The sequence below is a fragment of the Pogoniulus pusillus genome, unplaced genomic scaffold (genome assembly GCF_015220805.1).
Source record: "Pogoniulus pusillus isolate bPogPus1 unplaced genomic scaffold, bPogPus1.pri scaffold_27_arrow_ctg1, whole genome shotgun sequence".
Lineage (NCBI taxonomy): Eukaryota > Metazoa > Chordata > Aves > Piciformes > Lybiidae > Pogoniulus > Pogoniulus pusillus.
The window spans coordinates 85,802-90,698 of record NW_026974703.1 but is presented as its reverse complement, the minus strand read 5'-3'; the positions used below and the strand labels follow the sequence as shown (position 1 = coordinate 90,698).

Here is a 4,897-nt window from a genome sequence, read left to right as displayed (position 1 = left end):
CTGCATATCACTTAATATTTACTTATTTACTTCATGGCTCTTTATTTTTGTTACACTCAAGGAATCTACAGAAGGCTGCCCTGGGAGGTGGTGGAGTCCCCACGCCTGGAGGTGTCCAAGCAGCGAGATGGAGGTGCACCCTCAGCAGGTTTGCAGATGGCCCCAAGCCGAGGGGTGCTAGAGAGAAAGCAGAGTGACAGGATGGCATCCAGAAAACACCTGGGCAGGCAGGAGAGCTGGGCCCAGGTGAAGCTGCTGAGGTTCAAGGAGAGCAAGGGCAGGGTGCTGCGCGTGGGCAGGAGGAAGCCTGCCTGTCCCTGCGGGCTGGGGGCAGAGGCAATAAAGAGCAGCCCTGGGGGTGCTGGGGAGAAGCTGAGTGGGAGCAGATGGTGTGAGCTTGCAGGCCAGAAGAAGTGTGTCAGAGGTCTGTAGGTGTCTGCAGCGGTGTGCAAGCATCTGTAGAAGTCTGCCCAGGTATGTAGCTGTCTGCAGGGGTCTTCTAAAATGTCTGGAGGCTTTTCTGAGTCTGCAGAGGTGTCTGGGGGTCTGGATGACTCTCTGGAAGTCTATGGGGTTCTCTAGGTGTCTGTGGAGGTGGTTAGGGGTCTTCAGAGGTGTCTGTGGTGCTGTAGGCATGTCTCAAAAGTCTGTAAAGGTCTTGAGGTGTCTGTAGAGGTCTTTAGGGGTCTACAGGGTTCTCTAGAAGTCTGTTGAGGTCTTTGTGGGTCTCTAGGGGCCTCTTAAAGATCTGTAGGGGTCTGTTGGGGTCTTGAGGCATCTGTGGGCATCTGCTAGAGATCTGTAGGTCTGGGAAGAGGTCTCTAGATGTTTGCAGAGGTCTCTAAGCAGCTTTGAAAGGTGTGGAGGGCAATGTAGGGGTCTGCAGGGGTCCCTAGAGGTCTCTAGGAGACTGGAGGGGTCTGTAGATTTCTGGAAGGTTCTGTAGAGCTCTGTAGGGGTCTGCAAGTGTCTGTAGGATTCAGTAGGTGTGTGGAGGTCTGCAGGTGTCTGCAGGCATCTTTTAAAGGTCTGAAGTGGTCTCTAGAGCTCTGTCAGGCATCTATTAAGTGTCTACAGGAATCAGTTAGCCTGGAGTGGCCTGTAGGGTTCTGTAGAGGTGCAGAGGAGTCTGTGGGTGTGTGTAGACACCTTTGAAAGGTCTGAAGTTGTCTGCAGAGGTCTGTAGCCATCTGTAGATGTCTATAGGGTACTGGAGGGGTCTGCAGGCACCTATTAAATGTCTGGAGGGGTCTGTAGAGCTCTGTCAAGGTCTGTAGATTTTTTTCAGGGTTCTGTAGAGTCTCTACAACTTTTAAAGGTGTGGAGGGGTCTGAAGGTGTCTGTTGAGCTTTGTCAATGTCTGTGGTGGTGTGTAGGTGACTGTAGGTGCCTGCAGAAGTGTGAAGGGGTCTGTAGCTATTTGTCAGGGTCTGAAAGAGTCTGCAGAGGTCTGTAGAGTTGAGTAGATGTTTGGAGGTTTCTGTGTGGGTCTGTAGGTGCCTGCAGGCATCATTTAAGGCTCTGGAGGGGTCTGTAGATGTGTGCAGGGGTCTGTTAAATATCTGGAGGAGTCTGAAGAGGTCTGGGGAGGTCTGTAGGGGTCTGTATGTGTTTGCAGGCATCTGTAGGGATCCGTAGATGCCTGTAGGGATTTGCAGGGGTCTGTTAGTTGTCAGTAGAGGTCTGCCTGGGTTTGGAGGTGCCTTTTAATGGGTCTGTGGAGGTCTGGAGGGTTTTGTGGAGTTCTGCAGTGGTCTGTTAAAGGTGTGGAGGGGTCTGTAGGTGTTTGCATTCAATTAAGGAGTTCTTTGGCTCCAGGGCACTTTTGTCTAATGTCTCTAAACTGTGACCGTAGCAAGTGAGATAGAGGTGCACTGGCAGCATGTTTGCAGGTGGCCCCAACCTGAGTGGTGCTATAGAGAACTCAGAGGGACAGGATGGCATCCAGAAAACACCTGGGCAGTCAGGAGAGCTGGGCCCAGGTGAAGCTGCCAATGTTCAACAAGAGCAAGTGGAGAGTGCTGCAGCTGGGTGGGAGCAAGCCTGCCTGTCACTGCAGGCTGGGGGTGGAGGTGATAAAAAGCAGTCCTGAGAAGGCCTTAGGGGTGCTTGGGAGAAGCTGAGTCTGAGCAGACTGTGTGAGCTTGCAGGCCAGAAGGAGTCTGTCAGAGGTGTGTAGGTGTTTGCAGGCTTCTATAGAGGCATATGCAAGTGTGTGTAGAAGTCTGTGCATGTCTGTGTGTGTCTGTAGGGGCCTGTTAGAGGTCTATAGGTTTCTATAGAGGCTTGTAGATGTCTACGTGGGTCTAGAGGGGTCAGTAGTTAGATTTTAGGGGTTTGCAGGGATCTCCAGATATCTGTAGGCATTTGTAGGTGTTGTGAAAGGTCTTTGAGTGTCTGTAGGCATCTGTTCAGGTGTTTACAGGTGTGTAGAGTTCTGTAGATGTCTGCAGGGGTCTCTTAAAGGCCTGTAAAAGGGTCTAGGGTCATGTTTGGGCATTACAGGGTCATCTAAAGAGGTATGAAATGAGGTTTTGGGGACATCAAAAGAGTTATTGTGGGCATCTAAATTGGTCTGGGGTCCTCTGGGGGCTCCTGAGGGGTCTCTATATTTGGTGGCCACAAGGCAGCAGGCATCCACAGGCCGGTGCCTCGCTTTATGTTCTGTGACTCTTGGCCAACCAGGAAGCACAGGGGATGGGAGTTCCAACATGAAATGGGTTAAAGGATGAGGCTTCCTGTGAAATGCCTTTGGGTTTTACTTAAAACTGTCTCACTTCTTTTTTTCTCTTGTTGATCCCTGCTCCCCTCCACCTGCTTTTTAAAGAGATCTTATTTGCTTTACCCAAAATCAAGTTGGAGAGATGTGTGGAGCCTCAGCCACAGACCCTGACTGTTGGGGGGATGCTTTCATGGCAGAAAGCGGAGCTGTTTGAAACCCAGTTCCTCCTTGCAAGTGGTTAAGAATTGGATTCCCTTTGGAAAATGGGGACAGAGACATCTCTCTGGTGAGTTGCTGTGAAGTGCCAGCCTTGGGGAGTGATCTCTGACCACCTTGAACTTCTTATTTGGAGGAAAGGAATTTCTTCTGTAGGCTTGTTACTTCCTGCTCTGTTAGCCCCTTTTGTGGAAAGAAGGAGAGGAGTTGGATTAAAAGCCCTTCTGGACAGTTCTGCTGTTCAGGAGGGGTTTTGTATTTCCGTATTAGTTTTATTACTTGTTGATGATTGTCTATATTTGTAAATATCTGTATACATGCTTGTGTATTTGTGCCACACTGTAAATACAGCTTAATTCCTTAACTTACAGCTGCCTGAGTTCGCCTGGTGAATTCATGGGGGGAAGGGCAGGAAACTCCCAAATGACCACATCTGTATTTAATGTAAGTTCCTTTCTGCTTTCCAGCTGGAGAGCTGTTATTGCTGATTTGCAGCAGTCTCTTAAAGGGCAGGGGTGGGTGAAGGTCTTAAATCCTTGCTATAAATAGCATTTATGGGTTTAGAAACCTCCTCGCAATTACATATTAGATTGTGGGAATTTTTTTTGTTAAAATAGAAAGTATTTATGCATATATATTACATCTTTTTTTGTTGAATTTTGTGACTGTTCTTTTCTCTTGAACAGAGAATGAAGATTATGGAGGGAAAAGTGAGGTGACTTCAGAGCAGAGAAGTGATGTTGCAGAGGAAAAAGTTGAACAGGTCTATTGGGAATAAAACAAACTCTGGAGGAAAAATCTGAGGTAAACAAGAGGACACAGGTGACATTTTCTATTCAAAAAAGTGAACAAGTCTCTAGGGGATAAAAATGAAGATTGTAGGAGGAAAAAGCTGAGGTGATTAGGTGGGACAGAGCCGACATTGTGAATGGAAAAAGTAATGCAATCCATAGGGGAGAAAAGGAGCATTTTTGAAGGAAACCAGGCCCTATGCCTCTGAAACCCTGGGGCCAGACATACCCACAGTGATTACAGGGCAGTTCCCTCCTTGAACCTCCTGCCAGGTGATGCAACACAGAGCCCTACTTACAGGGTGGCTGCTCTCACATCAGCACTCCCAAAAACAACTACAAAGCACCAGCCCCTAGGCTCCTGTACTCAGGGGTTGTCGCAGCTTTTGTCCTTTGTCCACCCATGGAGGACTTTGGTGTCCCAAGGGCTCCCTGAACCCCACACAGTCTGGCGCGGCCAAGTCTGACCCTCTTCTCTCCTGCTCTGGGGTAAGGATGGCTGTCCCAAGAGTGGCTGCCCAGAGCTTGCTCCCTCTTGTGGAAAGAGGTGTGTGTACGGCCCCCCCCCCGCCTCTGTGTGTGCGTGAGCGTGCTTGTCGTTGAGGTTGCTGTGAAAAGTGCTGCAGCTTAGCTTAGGCTTCCCAGGAGGGAAAGAGGGGCTCTGGGCAGTAACAGAGGAGTCTCCTTGGAGTCCCCGAGTGGAGTGGGAGCTCAGCGTGCCCCTCCTTGTCCTCTAGGGACGCAGGGAAGGCCCTGTAGTTGAGGGCCTGGGTCTCTGCCTCCATGGCAGCCTGTCCAATTGTCAATGTGGCAGCTCAACAGCCCTGTAGTTGGGGCGTGTGTGACGAGTTCTGAAGCCCTCTGTTTCCCTCTGTTCCCCTCTGTCCTTGTGTGTCCCCAGGAGCAGCCCGAGGTCCCTGTAAGCAGGGCCTAGGAGGACGTTTTAGGCAGGAAATGGGCACGAGACTTCATGGGCCCTTATTGGGCTGAGGTGGCTCCCTGGGCTCTTGAAGAAGTTGTGGGGGCTGCAGCCAGGAGGGCCGGCCCGTAAGGGGGGGGCGGGCCAGATCCCATGGCTCCGTAGGAGTTTTTGAGAGTGCCAAGGCGAGAGCGGCCACCCTGTAAGTAGGGCTGCATGACGTGGTGCCCGGTGGGAGGTTGGAGGGAA

The 4,897-nt window shown here is 50.6% G+C and overlaps 1 long non-coding RNA gene across 3 annotated transcripts; it reads left to right on the top strand.

Moving 5' to 3' along the window:
- Positions 1 to 358: 358 nt before the first annotated feature.
- Positions 359 to 4,117, top strand: LOC135174085 (uncharacterized). 3 transcript variants are annotated; one of them, XR_010301721.1, is made up of 3 exons: positions 359 to 474; positions 2,828 to 3,008; positions 3,625 to 4,117. It is a non-coding gene; the product is annotated as an uncharacterized LOC135174085 (long non-coding RNA). The 3 variants fall into 3 exon arrangements; XR_010301720.1 differs by lacking the exon at positions 3,625 to 4,117 and adding an exon at positions 3,310 to 3,472; XR_010301719.1 differs by lacking the exon at positions 3,625 to 4,117 and having other exon boundaries at positions 2,828 to 3,306.
- Positions 4,118 to 4,897: the final 780 nt, after the last annotated feature.